The sequence below is a fragment of the Tenrec ecaudatus genome, chromosome 15, assembly GCF_050624435.1.
Source record: "Tenrec ecaudatus isolate mTenEca1 chromosome 15, mTenEca1.hap1, whole genome shotgun sequence".
NCBI classification, from domain to species: domain Eukaryota; kingdom Metazoa; phylum Chordata; class Mammalia; order Afrosoricida; family Tenrecidae; genus Tenrec; species Tenrec ecaudatus.
The window spans coordinates 63,103,029-63,127,503 of record NC_134544.1 but is presented as its reverse complement, the minus strand read 5'-3'; the positions used below and the strand labels follow the sequence as shown (position 1 = coordinate 63,127,503).

Genomic DNA, 24,475 nt, shown 5'->3' with positions numbered 1-24,475 from the left:
CTTTTCAATGTAATGTATGTTTTGTAGAGAACAAAAGGATGGATCATGGTGTTTTTTTCCAATTTTGTTTGTTTTTTTTTTTATCCATTCTGTCATCCTGCCTTTTGCATGGATTTGTAGATGGTCTACATTTAAGATTATTACTGGAATAGATAATATCTGACTAATTTCATTATTCATATTTTGGAATTTTAAAATTGTGTTTTTTTATTCTGATTTTTCTTATATTTTGTTATTCTTTATGATTAGCCTTTTTGCTTTCTTCCTTCTTTTCTTCTGAATTATTTTTCCTCTTAGTGATTTCTTAATGGTTACTATATCTATTACATTGCACAAATTACAATTGCAAAAACATGCAACACATCACCAACAGTTTGGTAGTTATATAATCTGCTGTCAATTTGGTACTTGAGAGGATTAAGAGTGAAGGGGTGGAGTCTAGTCTGTCAATCAGATCATAGTTAATGAGGCCTCTGTGTGGGTATGGCTTTCTCTTGAGAATTCTTGGAAATCTCGGTTTTTTCCCTCCTTGGAGACAGGAGACAGTCTCTCTCTCTCTCCCTCTCTGCTCACTCCCTGGGAGAATTTCTACTGCCACGGCTGACTCCCTCCCTGCGAGACATCCCTGAGGAGAAGCGACATGGACCTACCCTCTGATGCAGACCTGGGTGCTGGAGCAGCCACGTGGAGACCCCCGCCAGCACTGAGTTGCTTGTAATACCACTGCATCCACAAGACTTTCTATCCACTGGCCTGTGATCATCCTGCATTCGGCATCATTGCATGTGTTTCGTGAGTCTGAAGAGAACTTTATTGATTGGTATCGGACATATGGGCTAATATTGGACTTATGGACTTGATCAGGACTGAGCTGGGATGTTTTCTCAATATTCAATTGCTTTTGTATATATAGCTCTTTCTTATACATATTTGCATGTTTATGAATTTGTTTCTCTAGTTCTCCCAGGCTAACACAGTTAGCACATAGCTTTAATACAATACATATAGAAAGGGACTACAAAATGTCATGGACATTTTTTAATCTTTTAAGTCAAATTTTCCATAAACCTTTTGAAGCTGCCTCATATTCCTAATATCTCCTCCCTCCCACAATTCTTTTGGTGGCTCTCAATTAAGGTCAATATACAAATGGTACTCAGTAAGTCTAATTTCTACGTATTTCATATGAACTTGATATTTTGTTGTTTGTGGGGCTTAATTATAGAATTTGTTTTCCTAGACGATCAAATATTTTGCCATAGGATGACACATGTTGCTGAATTATTGGGGATTTTTATCTCCCTACAATTTCTGTCTATAGAAACCAGTATTCATTTATTGCTCTCTTATTAAGTCTTCAGAAACCGTGGTGGGACTGTGTTTACATGCTGGGCTGATATCTGCAAGGTCAGCAGTTCAACTCAACCAGACGCTCTGAGGGAGAAAGTCGAGCAGTTCCACTCCCACAAAAGTGACAGCCTAGGAGGTCCATAGGGCCGGTTCTAGTCCACGGTGTGGGTCGGAATGAACTTAATGGCAGTGGGTTTGCTTTGGTTTAAATAATACTTGCAACACTGGTAGTGGCAAATCCCCTCAGCTGAGAACATGTTTTCAGTCTGAGAACATCTTGATCTACTCCTCCTTTTTAAATAACAACCTTGCTGGGCAAAGAATTCTTGGTTAGCAATTGTTTTTAATAGTTTATGTATTCCATTCATTGTCTTCTAGACTAGAGAGTTTCTGGGGCAACCTATATTGCTGCTTATGAAAGCTTCTTGGTGTGTTTTATTTGTTTTCTTCTTGCTGCCTGCAAAATTCTCTCCTTGTCTTTGGTTTTCAAGAATTTGACTCGTTTATGACAGAGAGTTGATCTTTCCGGGTTCTTCTAATTGGGGTTTTCCATAGTTGTCTAGTGCTACTATACAGAAATCCCACAAGGGATGACTTTAACAGACAGAAATCTATTGTCACAAAATTGGGAAGCCTGAAAGTCCACATCTAGAGTACTGGCTCTAAAGGGAGGCTCTCTGTTTGGCAGTCATGAGAAAGTGTCCTTGTATTGTCTATTTAAGCAGCCTCATGGTACAATCACTCAAGGAAGTTGAATATGGGGAACAGACATAGCTCTTTCTCCCCCCCCCCTTTTTAAATGCAACAAATACTTCTTTGTGTTCCCTCGCCCCTTTTCCCCTCCCTTCTCCCCGTTGAAAACATGTTGGGAACTAGATAGTTTGAGATGAGCAACTGAGGGACTGAGAACGGGATCCACAGAGCCTAGCTCCTTTGTGCTGCATCACAAGGCGTGTTGCTGGCTAAGCTCCTTAAGCACCTTTAGCAGAGTACCTTGTGAGCAGGACAGCTGGCAGACTCAAATTCTGGAACCAGAACCGCAGAGCTTACACGCTGGGATCCTGCCTATGAGTTTGGATGCCTTGCTTTGCTGAAGAGAGACCCTGGACCTAAATGTCACAGCATGACTTTGTTCGTGCTTGGCTAAATTTCTCAACACCACAGTCAGCTACGCCACCTGCAAATACCTTTGACAAACACGGAGCGCGCCTATCCTGAGGGGAAGGTATATTTGGAGTGAGCCGTTGTCGACATAATTCTTCTGATGACTTTTTCAACAATAGACCCCTGCAAGCTACAGGTGTTTCCTGGCACCAGCCGTCCCTGTTCCGTCATGATTCTGTGGGCTCTGAGGTCTCGAAGGGAGGCGCATACGCTGGAATCACGGGGAACCTATCTGGCTGGCATGGCTCTTCCCAGGGTCATGATGGCATGAGCCAGCATCGTGGGGGTGGCACAGGGAACCATCACCACTGGAATGGCAGCTTCTACTCCTGGAAAGGCTCTGCCTTTCAAGAAAAACCACCTACAGAGATTGGGGATGAAAAGAAAGAAGACAAGGCAGAAAGGGTGCAGTTTGAAGAAGATGGTTCTTTGCATCCAGAAATTGGCAAGCAGAATCAGCTGTGCAGAACTATTGGGACCCTGTCAGGAGTGTGGGAAAACCCGCTAGTGCCAAGAAACCTCCCAGAGGCTGGTCAGCCAAAAAGTTTCCAACAACGCTCTTTTGCTACCTTCTCTGCTGTATTCACTTCACCAGGATCTCACCATGCAAATGAGAAGAACTCTTCAACCAAGGTCCCGAGTGTTTATAAGAACTTAATTCCTAAGCCTGCACCATATCCTTCCAAGCTCAGTGCATGGAAAGCTAACAGAATGGAACATAGATCAGGATCTCTTTCTTCAAGTCCAGAGTCTGCTTTTGCCAGTCAGATCTCTGTGACAAAGCCGTGGTTCTGGCTGGTGGCACACTTCTAAACTCCCCCAGAGAGAGTCCCTGTAGCACCATGCCTCCCATTGAGATCAGTTCCTCTCTCTGACCAAGTTCACCGCCGAACTTCCGACAGGAAGAGTGAGTTCCTGAAGACTCCTATAAGACCACCAGAACGGAGGATTCTCAGAAAACAGCGACTGTGACAAGCTGAGGATTTGGAGAACAGTGCTCTTGAACCCAGGAACCCGGAGAGGAACGCTGTCATCAGCATGGCCTTAACCTTCCATTTGTGGAGGAAAGGAGCATCCTCTCACATTCTCTGGAAGCGGGCACAGATTATGAAAAGCAATGGGATGGCAGGGCTATCCTGAAAATGATGAAATTGCCTTCCTTGCACAGAGGAATAGCTCAAAGAGTTCTACGGGAAGACTGAGCAGAGAAGAATAGGCTTTGGGAAAAGGGGCTTCTGACAGAGCCGAAGAGCCTGCCTGGTGTCTCCTTGCTGATATGCTGGTGGAGGAGATGCAGAGGACTCAGGTCAGTGCAACCTCAGATGCCTGGAAGCAGGCATGCACTTGCCTGCAGTTAAATCTGACCCAGCAGACTGGGCTTGTGTGGTGAGGGGGAGGGTACAAAAGAAAGGTGTTCCTTCCTTGTTTCTTTATGCTGTTGTTGAATGTTTCATGCACAAGGGAAGTAATCACATCCCAAAGAGAGAGCGCAGTTGGCTTGTTTAGCTTTTGTTGTTGTTGTCCTTCCCTGTTTTCTGCTTCTATTGAGAAAAGTTTGTGTGGTGGGAAAGATTTTAACTATATATGTACATATATACATATATGTACACACGCGTGCACACAGTCTCTATGGGGCGATGCACAGGTGGAAGCTGACCATGCAGGGAGAAGGGGCCAGTGGTCTGCAGCAACAGCTCAAACAATCGCTGTCCATGACAAATTGACTGTGGGAGTTATAACTGTAGTAATTAATGCTAATAATTTGGATATCTTATTTTTACCCGCTCAGGTAACTTTAGGCCCTTAATCATGCAAATGTGGTTTTCTTCTTCTTTTTTCCTTTTGGGCACAGTTGTAAAATATTTAGATACGAAATGCTGTGTTATTCTTGCAGCCTTGATATTCAGGGTGGATTGTAAAATATAAATTTTTGTGAGATTTCAAAGATTAAGATTATTTTGATAACATTATTTACAGATTTAAAAGATGTGGTTATCACAAGTCTGTTATGATGGGGAAAACCATGAAATAACTAACTTGGAATCAATATTTTGTATCAGTTTTGGAAAAAAAATACAAAGTTGACTTAGAAAGCTGAATTGCCAAGATGCTGGCTTGGAAGGTGTGATAAGCAGGTTTATTGGGCCAAACTGGCTAAAAAGAATATGTGGGATTAATAAAGTTACATTTTGATTGGAAGGCAAAGAGATAAATGGCTTGGCAAGCCCCACCTCTCTCTCTCTCTTGCTCTCTGATGATGGGACCAGTATGTGGCTGCCTTAGCTAGTTCTCTGCCTCAATTTGCAAGCTACACTACCTATAGGACACCCAACCTGTGGATCGTGTCAGTAGAGCTTGAGGTTCCTTTGAGACCTGCTCCGCCACGCTGCTGGTGTATACATCGCTTGAGCTTTGGACTGTTGGATCCTGTCATCTGGCTGACTGTTGGTGACCCACCCTGATGTTTGCTGCCTGTGGCCAGACTTCCTGAATTGCTCTAGAAGACTGAGCTCTCTGCCTCCTTGACCTTGGACTGAGTAGCCCTCATGAGTTGAAGGACTTCCAGCATATTATCTGTTTCACGGAAGTGAGTTGAACTGAGCCCTCTGTATCCTGTGTGGACTAATTCATTGTTATATTCCTTTGTGATATATATATATATAGCTATATCTCTATATCTATCTATATAATGCATAACTATCCTGGTTTTGTTTTTCTGAAGAACCCTGTATAACACAGAAGGTATTAAAAATAAGTTCATTAAAGTGCTTGAATATCTGCCTAAGAAGTTTGATTTTTATTCTGGTTTAAGAAATCATTAGCAACTTCTGAGTGGTAGAAAGATACCACCAGACCTAATTTAACAGCTATATCTAAGTAAAAATGAAATGGATGTGTCAGGAAGAATAATAACATAATAATCTAGGTGGAACAAAGTGATATGACCTTTAAAAAAGATGGGACCAAATTGGTGGGAAATACATACAGAAAATGGTCAGGATACGGCAAGCTGTACGTATGGGTCAAGGTTAGGGTAATTCCTGGAATAAGCAGAGATGATCCTGAGGTTCAAAACCTGGATACTCCAGAAGAAATTCGTAAGATTAGGAGAGATGTATATGTCCTACAAAAGATGATTTGAATATTTGAGAAAGACAAAATAGGAGAGGCAATTCAGAAACGGTTGTAGTAGTGATAGTTGACATCAAGGAAATAGAAGCTGTAACCATGGAAAAACTCTGAGAGGAAAGGACCAATAGACCGACAGTGCCCGTGCTCGTAAGTAAAGATATGGGAGAGAGGGATGATGGGTAGTCAGAGGTGGAGGAGGTTCACAAAAAACATGCAGCGATAAAGTAGATAAAGAGGAGAGTTCCCAGGGTAGAGGCATTATGACTGTAAAATATTACAGAAAGGTTAAATAAGAGTCCTGCTGAGGTAATGGATATGTTCTGGACTATGATCCACATGGTTGGCAGTTCAAATCCACCAGAGCTATGCAAGAGAAAGACAGGCTTTCTATTCCTGGAAAGAGTTAACAGTCTTGAAATCTACAATGGGTCACTATGAGTCAGCATTGACTCAATGGCAATGAGTGAGTTAAGTAAGAGTAAGATCTGTGTTTAACTACTGGATTTGTCCATTAAAGAGTTATTGTGACTGCAGGAGAAGAAGTTTTGGAGGAAGGGTGAAATTAGAAATCTCATTGAAGGAGATGAGATTTCATATTTTTTTCTGGTTTGCAGAAGGCTGTGGATGACAGGGGAATCCCAATTCCATTTGAGAGAACTACATAGGAAATCATCCTCCAGTGATTTCCCTCTAACCCTAACTGAGGGATGGGAGTGAACTGGTTACCAAATGGAACGTACTAGAGAGATGAGTAAAGTAGATTAAAATGATAAACCTGATTTGAATGGTTAACGTTTTATCACTTGATCTCCCCTCTTAGACACTTTGGGCTGAATCTGGTTTTCAATATTTACTTTGAGGTTTTTTTTTCATATTGAGGTTTATCTCTGAAGTATTTTGTCATTGTGGGTAGCCTCCGTGAATCTTTGTTAAATGTTTTTTTATGTTTTTCCAGTATATGAAACCCAGGTTTGATGAAGCTATAAAGACAACAATTAAAGTTTCCTGAGGGTATGGTGGGTGAGGGTTGGGCGTAAAGGGGAGCGGATATCAAGGAGTTCAAGAAGGAAAGGAAGAAAATGCTTTACAACTGATTGCGTTAGCAACGTACAACACTGTTAGACGTAATTGAACTATGGAATGGCATGTGTCTGGATTGGCTCCTAATAAAATGGTTTGAAAAAATGTTTTTCATCTATTTTTTGTCTTTCTCTTTAAGAAAAAAATTAAAAGAGGGCATTTTCAATCATCTGCTGAGAAAAATGAACTAAGGAAGGGAGACCATTTAAAGAGAGAGGCTAATTAGTGCGGGTGGGAAAAACAGGATGAGAGACTGACTTAAGAACACAAGGAGAGGCTATGTGGGAAGGACAGGAAAAGAGGGCATTTTGTGGTGGTGGAAAAGATAGAAGAGCAGCGAACATCCTTCAGGATGAAAGAGGGTGTCTGCTAATAGTAAAGGCTATGGGGGATGCTGAGGATATGAGCAAGCAGAAATGCAACTAAGTCATACACAGACCTTCTAAGATGCTGTGTGCGGGTGAACTGCAGCACCCGCCGTGGATGCCATGAGCAGGTCGGGACCAGTTCTTCACCGTCGGAAAGTGGGAGCGCTTGGTTGAGTGTACGGGCATCTGGGTGATGAAGAGGAAATAGTCAAGTGCAGGGAAAACTCAGGGCCATGAGAATGGGTGCTGTAATTTCTGAGAAGACTCACTTGGCTCTAGAAGCAGAAGAAAAAAATTTTTTTTGAGAGGGGTGGGAGTTTGACAGAAAACTAATAGGAATGGAAAACCTAAAAAAAAAAAGGCATTAAAAAATACTTCCACAGAATTGAAGGAATGGGAAGGCTTGGGGGGGGGGGCGGAGTTGTATGAGGTATGATCTTGAAGGGGCTTTCAGATTCAAGAGATGGTGAATCAACAGGTCGTGGAAAATACATGTTTTTCCTCTGGGTACTGTATTTGCAGTGCGGCAAGAATGTGGCTAATCAAAACTCTGAGTTTATCAAAGAAGAGAGGTGTGTGAACTCGTCATTCTAACCCAGTTGTATTCACTGGATGGCCAGTCTCTGAGAAATTACATAAAGGACACATTCTCAGAGCCTCCATCATAGATTTAATGAATCAGAAACTTGGGGTTGAGGCTGACAGCAAAGTGTATTCCCTTCGGGCACTTATTAGCAGACTTGCCAGCACTTTATAATGTGTCATCATTAGGAACTCAATCCCAAGCATTTCTCACGGGCATTACAACTGGCTGACATCTTTTATAAAACTTTTAATCATGCATTTTGTCTGAGTTCTGCGTAGCCATTGGGATGGATATTAAATCCACAAAAATAAACTAGAGAACGCTAAGACTTTACAACAGGGGGATTCCACCCCTACCTTTACGTATGTTCTATCATGTTGACATGAAATCCGCTAAAAAATATTCTTCAAATGAGACTGAAAAAAAGAAATGCTCAGATTAAATAAAAACTCACTGATAGGTCTCAATTTTTATAGAATAAGAATTTGTATTCCAGTTTTACTGGAATACAAATTTCTACTTGAGTTTTTTTTTTAAATTTGTAGCACATTCACTTATTCTCCGCCAAATCCTTGTAACATCTTCATTTTAATTTTAGAGCTTTTATTTCCATTCTGGCACATTTTCTTCTTTTGAGTCATTTATTTCAATTTTATTATATTTTCTTCATTATTGTTCTCATTATTAGCTTCCTATTTCCTCCAAACTTTCCCTGACATGGTCTGAAGAAACTATGAATTCATCTATATTAATCTCTGTAGATTTACCAACTGTCTACTTTATATAAAGAAAAATATTTAGCAACAGCAATAACAAAATAAAACAAAGCAAAGCCTCAGTATAAAAAAGCAGAAAATAATCAAGACTCAAAGAGATTTAAATGGGTCAAAATGGAAAATAAGTGATAAGGTGTTAAATTTTAACTTGACTGAATCTGCCATAATCCACTTTGCAATGTTCTCTGATAGCAAGTCTGTTCTCACCCCTGGACTATATGCAAAGAGGATTCACTGCAGGCTGAAGCTTGTGGGGACCCTGAAAATGGCTTTTGAGTTTTCACTGTCACCCATAGCTTTCTGTAAACCAGGTGTTCACAACTTAAGTTCTAAAATAGTTCCCTGCTCTGGACTTGGATTTGCAATCTTTGAATCATGCAGGCTAGTGTGTTCCTTCTAACTGAATTTAGCTGATGCCAAACTTATATGACTGCTTATTTTAAGACAAACCTTATTATTTTAGATGCTATTCTTTCTGATAGCTAGGCTAACAAATTTATGGAGCATTGTGGTAGTTACATAATCTAGTGTCGATTTGGGAGTTGAGAGGATTAAGAGTGAAGGGATGTAGTCTAGTCTGTCAATCAGGTCATAGCCAATGAGGCCTCTGTATGGGCATGGCCTTTCCCTGAGGACTCTGAGAACTCCTGTATTTCATCCTTGGAAGCAGGAGACACCCTCTCTCTAAGCTGACTCCCTGAGAAATTCTTTACTGACAAGACACATGGAACTATGCTAGAGCCTTGCAACTGGAGAAGCCATGTAGACACCCTCCCAGTGCTGAGATGCTTACAACGCCACTGGATCCACAAGATATTCCTCCCACTGGCATGTGATCTGCCTGCATTCAGTGTCATTGCATGTGTTGTGTGAGTCTGAAGAGGACATTATAATTTGGTATTGAACACATAGGTTAATATCACACTTATGGACTTGATCTGGACTGGACTGGGATGTTTTCTTAATATAAAATTACTCTTTGATATAAAGTCCTCTATTTTACACACACAAACACAAAGCACAGCGTATGAAAATAGCAAATACATGGTGGTCTTCAATTGCCATTTATTGGATACTTTCAGAGCAAGAGATTTGAGCCAAAGCCAATGTCTTCCAATCCATAACTCTATGATATCAGTCATCTGCTTCTTCTCACATGAGGACATTTCAATCTTGAGTCCCAGGAAGTATTGAAGTTCTTCTCATTACTACAGGTGTGTTTGAGCAAAAGTTTAGTTTGCTTAGTGGGATGGCCCACTTGTATTCTGCTGGTGTGGCCTATGAAAGATGTTGTGTATGAAAGGACGGAGTCTTAAGTCCTGGCTGTCTAAAGCATGCAGATTGCATCACGAAAGGCTGGATAGAAACTCCGTCAAAAGTGTTTGTTAGAAACATAATATTAGGTGTATTTTACCTTTGAAGGTATTTATAAGTGATGGTAAGTGTTTCCCCAATGGCAGATTGCCCCATCTGGCTCATCCACCAACAGAAATGAAATCTTCTTTAAGACAAACCTTCTCCCTACCACTTCTGGACTTCAATTTCTTTCTTTATTTTAAAAAAAAATACTTTTATTGGGGGCTCTGACATCTCTTATCACAATCCATACATTCATCCAGTGTGTCAAGCACATTTGCACATATGCCGCCATCATCATTTTCAAAGCACTCTCTTCCTACTTGAGATCCCTGATAACAGCTCCGTGTATCTTTCTCCTCCCTCCCTGATACACTCTCCCTTATGAAGCCTTGATAAATTATAGATTATTATTTCCATATCTGACATTGTCTTCTGTCGCCTCTCGCCCACTTTTCTGTTATTCGTCCCCCTGGGAGGGGGTTCTAGATTGATCCTGTGATCAATTCCCCCATTGTCCCCCCACCCTCCAGTAATCCTCCTGGTATCTCTACTCTCCTTGTTGGCCCTGAGGGGTTTATCTATCCTGGATTCCCTGTGTTTGAGGCTCTTATCTGTAGCCATGTGCATGCTCTGGTCTAATCCAATTTGTAAAGTAGAATTGAGGTCATAACAGTGGGGAGAAGGAAGCACCAAAGAGCTAGAGGAAAATTGTATTTCATCAGTGCTATACTGCACCCTGACTGGCTCATCTCTTCCTTGTGACCCTTCTGTTAGGGGATGTCTCATTGTCTACAGATGGGCATTGGGTCCCCACTCTATGCCCACCCCCCTCCTCATTAACCTGATCCCATTGATACCTCATGATCACAGAGGTTGGTGTGCTTTTTCCATGTGGGTTTTGTTGTTTCTGAGCTAGATGGCCACCTATTTATCTTCAAGACTTTAAGACCCCAGATGCTATATCTTTCGATATAGCTTTCTTCACCATATTTTCTCAAGTACCCATTTTATCTTCAGCGATCATGTCTGGAAGGTGAGCATCACAGAATGCCAAATTTTAGAACAAAGTGTTCTTGTATTGAGGGAGTACTTGAGTTGAGGTCCAATGCCCATCTGCAATCTTAATTTTTAACATATAGATATGTGTACATAGTTCTATTCCCCTCTCATGTGTGTATACATATATATTTACATATGTGCATGCCTTTATTTAAGCCTCTATAAGTATCTTTTGTCTCCTCATTCTTTTCTCTATTTCCTTTTACTTTCCTCTTGTCCAACTATCATGTTTGGTCTTCATTCAAGTTTAGTAATTCCTCGCTGCTACATTGCCCTGAATTAAGCCCCACTAGGTATCCTATGACATTCCTTCTATTGATTTTAGTTCATTTGTTGTTCCCTTGTCCCTGGATTGGTTACACCCACCCTACTTCCTTTCTCCCACCTCCCCTTCTCCCATATCTCCCCAGAACCATTGGTCATGTTCTTTTCATCTCCGAATTATTTATCCTGCCTATCTTATCTAGATAGACATGCAGATATATTACTAATTGCAAAAACCAGGAAAAGACAAATAAAACAACAACAGAAGTCAAAACCAACAACACAATAACAACAAAAAACAAAATAACAATAACAAAAAGAAAGTCACTGACAAAAATAGAAAAGCCTATAAATAGTTCAATGTCTGTTTGTTGGCCTTATGAGTGTTTTCCAGTTGAATCTGATGGGGTGCCCACTCTGTCTCCAAAGCCTCTTTTTTGTATTCCTTGGGGGTTTCATCACTGCTCCCCCTGCTGCTCTGCTGCATGCCCTCGGTGCCTCACCCAGCATGATGGAAGCAGACCATGCCTGCCCTATTCCCGCACTGTAACTCCAGTGCTGTCCCCTGCAGCACCATGGTTCATTGAAGGACACCATTTCCCAAGTTGGGACTGGCTCTATGGTTCTCCCTGTGTTGTCTGCTCTGAGCAGGAACATTGTTCTTGGGACTTAGTGGGCCACGATGTCCTCTCCTCCCTCTTCACCCCTTTTTGATTCTCCCATGTGCTCTAATCTGACGTGCCCCTCTCCCCAAGCTGTAGCCCCAGTGCTGTCCTCTGAAGTGCATTTTTCTGAGGTGTGTGTGTGTGTGTGTGTGTGTGTGTGTGTCCACATAGTTGGGATTGGGGCCAACCCCACAGACCTCTCTACTGGTTCCCTGGTACATGCCTAGACTTAAATTTCTACTACGGTTAACAAAACACCCTTGTAGGATTGTCTGTTGCTTTAACTTGACCATGGAATGTCAGCGAGCTTCGTCTCTCTTTCTCTTACTCTTTGATCATCCATCAAACCAGTGTGGCTGCCTTGCTTGTTCTGTGCCTCCATTTGCAAGCTACACTGCCTGTGGAATGCCTACCTATGGACTGCATCACTGTACCTTGAGGTTCATTCAAGAGCTGCTTAGCTACACTACTGGAAGGTACATCTTTTGAACTGAGGACTGTCAGACCCTGTCATCTGGCTAACTGTTGGTGACCTGCCCAGATATTTGCTGCCTGTGGCCAGATAGCCTGGATTGTTCTATGGAAGATGACCCCACGGCATTCAAGATTTGAAGGACAGCCGCTGTCTCATGGAAGTGAGTTGCACTGAGCCATTTGTACTGCTTTATAGATTAACTCTTTATTTTTATGTTATCTATCTTTATATCTATATCTATGTATAATTATTAGTGTCCTGGTTTTGTTTCTCTAGAGCTCCCTAACACAATGAGCATTAGGCAGGCATACCATCTCGTTGCTTCAGAGACTAGATTAGAAGATTACATGGCCTGAGAACAGATATCTGTGTTTGTCTTGGAGTTTATCCTTATGGTAGTGGTCTCATACAATATTTGTCATTCTGTAATTCACTAACTTCATTTAGCATAATGGCTTCCAGGTCCATTCATGTCATGAGGTGTTTCATGGTTTCATCATAGTTTCATAGGAATTCTTATTGGTCCATTGTGTGATGTGCCAGAGTTTCTTTACCCATTATTCTCTGATGGGCTGTTGCTATTGTATACAAGAGAAATGAACACGCAATGAACATGAGAAAACATGTATCTGTTTGTGTTTTGTCACGTATTTCGTGAGGTATATAGCTAGCAAAACTTGTGCTGGGCCATGCAGTATATCTATGCCAAATTGTTTTAGGTACTGCCATACCACTGTCTGCCAGGTTTGTAGATGGTACAAGGCCACCAGCTGTGCATAAGAGTTTCAATCTCTGCACACCCTCTCCAGAATGTGCTATTCCATGTTGTTGTTGTTGTTGAATTGAGGCATTGTTGTGGCTACAAGGTGATAGCTCATACTTGTTTTGAGGGGTCTCTCCTGGATCATTATTGATTAGAAGCTTATCCTTGTGTTTTCGTCTTATTGATTTTTTTCCCATGGCTTCTCTGTTTCCCATCCGGTCTATGTTGACTCACAGTGAGCCTGTAGGACAGGAAAGAACTGACCCTGCATGCTTCTGAGATTGTAACTCTTTACAGGCGTAGAGAGCTCTTTCTCCCATGCAGTGGCTGGTCCTTAGTACCTATGGCTGGGCTGACCTTGCAGCTTGCAGCCCAAGGCATAACCACTATGCAGCCAAGGCCCCTCTCATATGGATTCCATCCCCTAAAGCATGAGCTTCACAACTGTCTAAGGAGAGTAGTGATTTTCTCGTCATAACATGATTCACTACATATTTCCAGTTCCTTTCTCTACTTTGCATCCTAGATCCATCTAATATAAGCTATCAAACAGATGACAATATTTCCTATTGTTTTGCAACTTTCATTACTTTAATAACTCTGTTCATGAAAATTGAAAAATTCTCAGCTAGACTTCAATTAAGGGGCATACTTAAAATATTGTTCATTATAATATTTTCTCTTTATGCTAAAGTTGTTTAAAAATCCTTTTCAAAATCATATCTTAACTTCACAGCTTGCTACCCTTTCAAAACATTAGTCATTCTCAGCAAATGTAAATTTAAAATCCTTGAGAGATTTTTCAATTCATTAGCAGCTCTCTGGGGCAAAGGACAATGTATTTATTAACTGAGAGTTAAATTTGCACTTTTTAAATAAAAATCATTCTAAATACTCTCAGAAAATTAAATTCCTGGAAAGCTGGTTCAGAGTAATCCGTAAACCAACAGTTTACACTGTTAGTTTTCTCCACTAGAGCTCTCTGTGACTCCTTTGGAATGAAAACTTTTAGTACAAAACAGGAAGATAACAAATGTGTACATATTTACACTAAGTCTGTGTAAATATGCAAATTGTTTACAGAAATAAACTGCCATAACTTTATAATATTCACTAGAAAATAGAAATAATCACAAGTATTGATCATAGATTAAGCTGCTCAAGCCTATCACCCAAACACTTCTAAACATTCATTAATTTCAAGTAGATTTAAACAAAAAGGACTCTACAGGTAATAAATTAGTTTAGCAAAATAGTTCTTACATATTGTTCCTATAAAATCACTTCTAAATGAGAGTGATCCTAAGCACAAGCAGAATGAAACACTACTAGGGACTGTACCGTCTTCAAAATCAATATGTTGTAGCTTATTGCTATAGCCACTATGTCAATTGATTTTCTTGAAGGTCTTCCTCTTTTTGACTGACCCTATAATTTACCCAGCATGGCCTTTCCCAAGGGCTGGTCCCATCTGATAATATGGTAAGTACGTGAGACAATCTTGCTTCTAAGGGTAATTTTGGCTGAACCTCCAACATAGGTTTTCTTCATTCTTCTGGCAATCCATGTGTACTTGATAGTCTTTGCCAACCCCGTGATTTTTTTCAAAAGGATCGATCTTCTTTCATGTTGCTCATTAATTGTCCAACTTTCACAGGCATGTGAGGTGACTGAAAATATCATGGCTTGGATCAGGCATACATTAGTCATCAAGGTAATATTTTGGTTTTTAACTATTTTAAGAGGTCTTTTGAAGTCAGTCTGTCCACCTCAAAGCAGACTTGTTTTTTTTATTGTTGTTTTTATGAACATTGATTGTAGATCCCAGTAAAACGAAATACTTAACAACTTCAACATTTTTCTCCATATGAGTATATTAAAAACAAAAACAAAACAATGACCGTTGAGTCAATTCCAACTGATAGCAGCCAAATAGCACAGAGCAAAACTGCCAGATAGGGTTCCCATGCTGTAAATCTTTACAGAAGCAGACTGCCACATCTTCTTCTCACAGATCCGTTGGTGGAATCAATCCACCTAAGACAGCAGCTAAGAGCTCAAGCCCTATGACAGCTGTGTTCCTCAACTGAAAATAAATCAAAACAAAGCAATCTTACTGCCATCAAATCAATGCTGACTCATAGCAACCCTAAAAGAAAGATCACTGGAAAGAAGCTCAGCAAGGAGGCTACAGAGCTTAGCACTATAATGAGGCAACTGGGCCTGATACACATTTATAGATCTTTCCATCCAGATTCAAAAAAATTCACATTCTTTTCAAGTGCACATGCCTCATGTTCAAAAACAGACCACATGCTAGGACACAAGTTGAGCCTGAGTAAATTCGAACACATAAAGATTACTCAGATGCCCCTCTCAGACCACCACGCCATAATGCTGGAGACCAACAAAAGGATGACCAGAAAAGCAAAAGCAAACAACTGGAAGGTGAATAATGATCCTCTGTGATATGAATGGGTATTGGCCCAGATTAGAGAGGAAATTAGGAAGTTTCTAGAAACTAATGGGAATGAGAATACAATTTCTCCAAATCTATAGGATACAGTAAAAATAGTTATCAGAGGAAGTTTGATAGCTGTTAATGCATATATTAAAAAGGAAGAATACTTATGGCTGATGCTATCACAAAACCTCCATCAACGACAACAGAGTCAACAGAACAATCCTCCAATATAAAAAGAAAAGACATAATAAAATTCATGGCAGAGTTAAACCATTGGGAAGACAAGAGGATAATTCAAAAAAAGCAATGCACCAAAAAGCTGGTTCTTTGAAAGGATCAACAGAATGGACAGACCGCTGGCAAACCTAACCAAGGACAGGAAGGAGCAGACATCAATGCCCGGGATGAGGGATGAAACAGAAATCACAACGGACTCCAATGGGAGATTAAAACAATACTTACAAAGTACTGTGCAAGTCTGTATTCTAATGCATTCAACAACATGGAAGACTTGGACAAATACTTGGGAAAACAATCCCTCCATCGATTATCCAAGATAGAGGTCAAGAATCTCAACAGACCTATAGCAAAAGAAGAAAAGATATGGTTATCAAGAAACTACCAACAAAAAAGTTCCCAGACCAGACAATTTCACAGGAGAATTGTGCAAAGCAATCAGGGAAGAGTTGAAATTGATCTTCCACAAATTATTCCAGATTATAGAAAAAAACGGCAAACCCTCAAACTCATTCTTTGAAGCCAGTATAACTTTGATACCCAACCAGGGCAATGACCCACAGGAATAAAGATCTACAGTACATTGAAAGACTTCACAAAGGGAGTCACAAAAGAACCCATAGTCTGAGAGAGGCCTTTTAGCAATAACACAACAGACAAAGGGCTTGTTACTAAAATCCACAATACCCTCCTAGCCTGCAAAAAGAGGAAAACAGTTAACCCCCTGAGGAAGTGGGTGAAAGGCCTTCACTAGGGAGGAGACCCAAATGGCCAATAAAGATCTGAGAAAATGTTCCTGATCATTAGTCATCACAGAAATGCAAATTAAAACAACCATGAGATACCACCTAACACCACTGAGGATAGCCCAGATCTGAAAATTAGAGAACAACAAATATTGGAGGGGTGTGGAAAGATAGGAACACTCCTCCACTGTTAGTGATTGTGTGGATGTGTACAGCCTGTGTGGAAAGTGACCTGGCGATATTTAAAGCAAATGGGAATTGAGTTTCCTAAGACTCAGCTATCCCTCTACCAGGCACATACTCAGAAGAGGTAAGAAATAGGCCATGACCATTTATTTATTGCATTGCCTATTTATTGCATTGCAATTCAGAGAATTGGAAACAGAGAATTGGAAACAGCTGAAATTTCCATCAATAGACGAGTGAATTAGAGAACTCTGGCACATACACACAATGGAGGACTACACATCACTAAAAAGCACCGAGGATCAAAGCACATCGCCTCATGGGAAGAGTAGAAGGAAATGATGCTAAGCGATGTTAACCACTCACAAGACAACAAGGACAACATTGCCCCACTGAGGTAAGTCTAATCAGTATAATCAGAAGAAAAGCCTCTTAGCTCATACTACATGGGTTGAGGCACAGGCAGTCAGGTGGGGCACAGACCAAACCAAGGATGTCCATGTCATTCAAGCACAAAGAAGGGGAAATGGGAGGAAGGTGGAGGGAGAGAAGCGGGGGAGGAAACGATGGCACTGGGAGAGCAGGGCACTAACCCACCAAAGGGGAGAGTATTGGTTATGTCTCCTCAGATTGGGAGTGTGCATGCAGACCCCGTCCCCCACCCCATGGCCCACCAAACCTCAAGGGCAATGTAACCACATGGAACAACACACAATCAGAGTTGGCTATACTGCCGGCCCCAGTCAGAGCCACACTGACCCCCTTCCTAGAAGTATGTGCTACAGAGGATAACACTAAACCTGCAGGTTGGGGAGAGGGGCTGGCCTGTCATGCCCACATGGAAGCAAACCAAGAAGGAAAAAGAGTAAGAATCTAGACCCCATATCAGCACACCAAGCCTTGAGGACAACATCCCTACACAGAGCTGCCAAGGCAGAGAGAACTGCCGGGCCAACAACAGCTGGAGACATGATGTCCCCTCGCTGGAGCATGCTGCCGCAAAGGACAATAATGGGGACACATGACGGAGAGTGAGTCCAATCTGAACCCCCACAGTGGAGCAAACCAAGAAGGGAACATAACAGTTCAGCAACGGGATCAAAGCAAAGCCACAAATCCCCCAAAGAGACCCAAACATAGACTTCCGGCTAGGGGGAACAGTACCTGGAACCCCCATGAGCAGTGGGGACATTGTCATTAAAAGTCAGAGAACAGATCTGGAATTATGTATGCTTTATTTATTTTTTTGCTAGTTATTATTTTTCTTCTTTTTTCTCTTTTTATTAATTTTTTTGCTTTCTTTTTGCATTAGTTTTAGTGTTGTTGGTTTATCTATCTAAATAAGAGAGACATAGGAAGCAAACTCAAGGAGTAATCAATGGGACTGATGGTTATAGAGGGACTTAGGTAGGGAAGAAAGGGGGGAAGGGAGCTGTGAGCAAACAATGCCATAGGCAGGGGATCAACTAGGAAATTAAAAGCAACAATGAAGAAGATGTAGAGATCCTGGGGGTGTTGGAACAACAGCAATCTAGCTGAGTGGAATTACTAAAAGGCAGAAGAAGAGCAAGCATGATGGGGGGAAAGGAGGAAGATAAAAGGAAACAGGAAAAATCTAGGAAGCAAAGCTATGACTACAGGTATAAACATAGGTGTGCACATATGTAAATATATTAATTCATAAAAATAGAGGTATTGACTCATATACCTACATTTATATGGTAATATATTGAAGAAGTGGACAGATTTTGGACCTCTGCTCAAGCCCTCCCTCAAGCAAGAACACTTTGTTCTAACAACCTGGCATTCTGTGATGCTCACTCTTCCCCAGTAAAATTGTTGAAGAAAAAATGGGTGCATAAGCAAATGTAGTGGAGAAGCTGATGGTGCCTGGTTATCAAAAGACATAGCTTCTGTGGTCTTAAAAGCTTGAAGTTAAACAAGTGTTCATTTATCAGAGAAGCTACAAACCCACGTGGAAGAAGCACACCAGCCTGTGTGATTATGAAGTGTTGATGTGATCAGGTAACAGGCATCAGAAGACCCAAAATAAACAAACAACATATTGTGAGAATGAGGGATGTCAAGCAGAAATCGCAAACCCATCTGTAGACAATGGGACATCCCCTCACAGAAGGGCCACAAGGAAGGGAGGTAGCAGGGCCCAGAACAGCGCCGATGAAACACGATATTGTTCTGGTTCCTGAGGCTTTCTCATCCCCTACTATCATGACCCCAGTCCTGCGGGCTAGGCTGGAGCATGTACACAGGTATGAATAAGAGCTCAGGACACACGGCGTCCATGTCAGACAAACCCCTCAGGAACAGAAATGAGAGTAGCGATACCAGAAGAGTAGGGTGGAAGTGGGGAGAGGAGGAGGGAACACACTGTGGAGGAAGGGAGAAAGTGGTCGGTGTAAGATATGAAAATAATAATAATTTGTAATTTATCAAGGGGCCACAAGGGGGGAGGGAAGGGGGAAAAGAGGTGATACCAGGGCTCAAGTAGAGAGTAAACATTTAGAAAACAATGATGGCAACATATGTGCAGATATTGATTGTTGTAAGAGCTGTAACAGTCCCTAATAAAATAATCTTTAAAAAGTCAAATGATAAAGAACAAGGACGAATATTTTATGGGATCACTATTATAAGGATACAAAATAAGAAAAGGACTTGCATAACAAAAGGGAGAAACTAGACATAACCACCCAGTGGGGCAGGGCAGCGGAAAACTAGAGGGTTGAAAGGTGCTAACTTGGGGGAAAGGGTTGATGGAAGTCTACATGAGGGAAAAGAGAATTCTGGGGTAGAGGGATATAGAATACATGGGGGGCAGTGTCGGTGAGTGGGTTAAACTGCTGAATACAGAGTTAATAGTATGAAATGTAAACCCCCCCACATTACTCATAATTTAAAAATGATTTTAAAAATACAAAACATAATTATGACCTACACTAGATGCTGGCACAGATATATATGATCATGAGAGTGAACAGGTGTAATGGGAAGCCTAGCCTAGTCTCAGAGCTCAGGGAACACTTTCCTAAATAAGCATCACTAAAGCAAAAAGCTGAAAGATCTGGACACATTAGCAATAGATATGGGCTATCATTTGGGGACAGAAGTAATTCATGACAGGAGGAACATTCCAGGCAGAAGGAACAGCATGAACTTATAAAAGTGTCCTATGTGAGGGACAAAATAATCAATGAATTTCTTGCCTTTTCAGAAGACAGTATCACTAAATAATTATTATAAAAAGCATCATTAACATCAATTAGCAAAATTATCATTGATATCATATATAAGCAAAATTCCATGGAAGATAATACACACACTGTTTTCACAGTGCACCATCAGGGAGCTGCTAGAAATGTATGCCGATTCAAGATAGTGCGGAACGAGGGATTTGTTTGCTGATGTCTCATGGATAGGAACTGGAAGCAGAAAACAACCGATAGCTATTTTGTGAATTATAACAATTATGAATAACATTGTGAAATATGGTAACTCCAGAGCACTTACTAGTCCTGATGCACAGCCTGTACACAGAAGAAGATGCAATTGTTCAAACAGAATAAAGGGATAATATCTGGTTTTAAATCAGGATTGCATCTGTTGACTGCATTGTCTCAACCTCTCCGCTCAGGAAATGAATCAAGAAGCTGGACTGTATGCGGAACAATGCAGCATCAGCACTGGAAGGGAAAGTTCACTCACAGCATGTGCTACACAGATGGCATGACCTTCCTTGCTGAAAGGTAAGAGGACTTGAAAATACTTACTGATGAAGAACGAAGTCTGCGTCTCATAGGAATTCTACTGCAGCACAAAGAAAATCAAAAGCCTCACACTAAGACCAAACAGCAATATAATAATAAAAGAGGACGATAGTGAAGTGGCCAAGCATGTCATTTCACTTGGATCCACAATCAGCACCCACGAAATCGTACTCACTGCCATCGAGCTGACGCTGACTAATAGCGACCCCTACAGGACAGGGTAGAACTTCCTGTGTGGGTTTCCTCGACTGCGCCTCTTTATGGAAGTAGAAACTCCTGTCTGTCTCCTTGGAAGCAGCTGTCAAAAAAATCAAGTGACATATTGAATTGGGACAATCTGATGTAAAGAAAGACCTCTTTAAAGTGTTAAAAAGAAAATATATCACACTGAGGACTAAAGTGCCCTTGATCCAAGCAATACTATTTTTTAAATCATTTTATTAGGGGCTCATACAATTCTGATCACTATCCATACATATCATCCACTGTGTCAAGCACATTTGTATATTTGTTGCCATTGTCATCCTCAAAACATTTGCTTTCTACTTGAGCCCTTGATATCAGCCCCTCATTTTCCCCCTCCCTCCCCACCCACTATCCCTCATGAAACCTTGACAATTTATAAATTATTATTTATTCATATCTTACACTGTCTGACGTCTCCCTTCACCCACTTTTCTGTTGTCCACCCCCCATGGAGGAGGCCATATGTATATCCTTGTAATCGGTTCCCCCTTTCTACCACACCTTCCCTCCACCCTCCAGGTATCAGCACTCTCACCACTGGTCCTGATGGGATCATCTGTCCTGGATTCCCTGTGTTTGTAGTTGCTATCTGTACCAGTGTACATCCTTTGGTCTAGTGAGATTTGTAAGGTAGGACTGGGATCATGATAGTGGGGGTAGGAAGCATTTAAGAACTGGAGGAAAGTTGTATGTTTCATAGTTGCTACCCTGCACCCTGATTGGCTCATCTCCTCCCCACGTCCCTTCTGTAAGGGGGTGTCCAGTTGCCTACAGATGGGCTTTGGTTCTCTGCTCTGCACTCACCCACATTTACAATGATATGATTTTTTGTTTTTTAATGCCTGATACCTGATGCCGTCGACACCTTGTGGTCACACAGGCTGGTGTGCTTCTTCCATGTGGACTCATACACATGTGAAATCTAGACAATGAATAAAGAAGACTGAAAAAGAATTCATACATTTGAATTAAGATATTGGTGAAGATTATTCAGTGTACTACAGACTTCTAGAAAAATGAACAAATTTAAGTGGGAGGAATTACTTCCAGAAGGCTCGTTAGAAATAAAGATGGTCGGGTTTCCTATAATATATTTTGCACATGGTATTAGGAGGGACCAATTTCTGGATCAGACCAGTCCTATTGTGTTTAGTCTGTAAAAAAGCGAGGAGGCTCCTCAAGGAGGTGGACCGTCACAGCGACTGTCAGAAAGGGGGCCATAGCAACACTTGTGAGCATTAGGGAACAGGATCTGGCAGTGTTTTGTTGCGCAGTCCGTAGAGTCACTGTGAGTGGAAACAAACTTTATCATACTTAACATACTCTCGCATGCCTTCTAGAACATGGCCAACTTGTTAACTACAAAACCTAACCCTTTATCATTGTCCCATGCTATCCATGAGTCTATATTGATCAAGATAAATCTAAAGTTTTGTGATAAGTTGAGTAAAGTTTCAAATCATCTCAAACACAAAAAATATTAATTTCTAAGGGAAAGGGGGTAACTTTCCAGTGTAAAAAAACCTGGAAGACACCACTTTAATCAAGCGATCAGGACAACCCTTAGATATAAGACAAACTGAAAACACGTGCTCTCGGATCAAATGCAATGAGAACAAATCATTCTTCTTGGATAGTCTTCCAAAGAGGCATAGGCTGAATCTACTGTCAAGCAAACATCAGACAAACCCAGGAGAATGACTCTTTCACAAAATACATTTTCCATAATCTTCAAGGTGTCAAGGTCATGGAGGCGCAGGGAAGCCTTAGGACTACTTCAGACAGAAGAGGACACGACAAATGAATGCACTGTTGGACTCTGAGCTGGGTCCCCTCCCACAAAAGCACCTTCTTGGGCTAACATGTGAGACTGGGACATGGTCTGAAGTCTGGATTGCCATATTCAAGTTCATGTCCCACCTTTTGCGGTTGCACTGGAGTTGGACAGGGGCACACTCCTTGTTATAGAACATGCCAGCATCGTTAGGGTGACGAGGCACCAGGTCAGCCCACAGGGGGAAAACCTAACCCATTGCCATTCAGTCCATTCCAACTTCCAGGCTCTGGCCAGCCTCTTATTGTCAAATAATTCCAGGGGGAACTGCTTTGTGTTCCAATTGCAGCTTTTCTTTGTTGTGTAGTTTTGCTACAACAGAAATATCACCAGAAATGAGTGTCTTTAACAAACAGAACTTTAGTTTCTGACCTTTGAGGAGGCTTTGAAGTCTGAAATCCAGATACCAGTCTGAGGAACACCTCCTCTTTCCATTGGCTCTGGGGAAAGATCCTATCTTTGTTCAACTGACCTATACTCTTCATCTCTACCCTTTTGCTTTTTGTTTGTTGGAGTCTCAAAATAGCAAAAGAGATGGATTCATATGCTACAAGAAAAGACAGCTCATTTCCAAGTGGAATTATAACCTAAGATACAAGGGTTAGGACTTACAACAGATGTGGGCAGGAGTGGGGAGGGCACAATTCAATTCAGAAGATAACTTGTCTAACTGTTTGGCATAATTTTAGTTATTTTACAATGTATTTTAAAAAGAAAAGACTGCAAGAGGTGAAGAAGTACTTTAAGATATTCATGTCAGCAAATAGACCCACAGTTCAGATCTGTCTCATAAAAACAGTTTATGTTCAAAAGAACATTAAATTGACCCAAAGTAGCAGCTTTAATCTCAGAAGCAAAAGGTAATCATGCTGAACAAAAATCAAACGTGTGTTAAAGGAGCAAAGCACATTAGTGGAAACAATTTTTTGGTCCAACCACAAAATGAAACAAAAGTCCCTGAGTTTGGGAAGAGAATGAGCCTGAAGGAGGGGAAGTTGGGTGTTCCACCTTGGCAGGAATTGCTGTCTGGTAGCTGCCAGGCCCTCCCTTCTGATCCCAAGACGCCCACACAGCTCGAAGGTTTCACAAATGACTTAAGTAGAACAAAGTGTTGCTTTGCAACATTTTCATTTGCTAAATTAATAAAAAAAAAAAATCAGGGTGCTCAGTTCTGTCTCCACAGAGTTCCATGTCCTTATCTGACACCAGGCGTCTCTCATCACAGCTCTACTAGAGACCCTGTGCTGCCACAAGAACGGCTGCTCAGTGAGTCAGTTGAAGAGTCTGTGTTCTCTGAATGCTTCCCGGGAAGCTCCTGATTGAAATAAAATTATAGTTTATTTTTCATATATTTTCATATATTCATAAAGCTCATTTTTCATATATATTGAAAAATTCAATATGGCCCACATAAACCACCATTATACCATAACCATCATTTTAAAAATAAATATAATATATTTAATTCTAAATAATAAATATACACCCTTGGCGTACTTTGGTGCTTTATATCATTTTATTCAGTGACATCATCTACAGACTGAGAAGAAAATTAATGTGAGCCTTTCCCTTAGCAATCAGAACACCACCATTCAAAAGGGTGATTTGGCACCAGAGTTTAAAGACAGCTCGTTTATAAACCAATGCCAAGATACAGTAAGTTACCTTGTATCTGTTACTTACTGTACCCAAGGACATGTGTCAGGAGCTCCGGTGGCACTATAGGCAAGCGTTGGGCTGCTAACCTTGAAGTGGGTGATTCAAGCCCATAGCCACTCCACTGGAGAAATGAGGCCATCTGCTCTACACCTTCAGTCACCCTACACAAGGTCACGATGGTGGGGAATCAATTCCACGGCAGTGACAACGGAAGTGCATTTGTTACAGAGTAGCAATTGAGTCAATGATTAAACTATTCAAAAATTAAGTTATTTAA

At 41.1% G+C, this 24,475-nt stretch overlaps 1 pseudogene; it reads left to right on the top strand.

Moving 5' to 3' along the window:
- Positions 1–2,463: 2,463 nt before the first annotated feature.
- Positions 2,464–3,789, top strand: LOC142427485 (vasculin-like protein 1 pseudogene; annotated as a pseudogene).
- Positions 3,790–24,475: the final 20,686 nt, after the last annotated feature.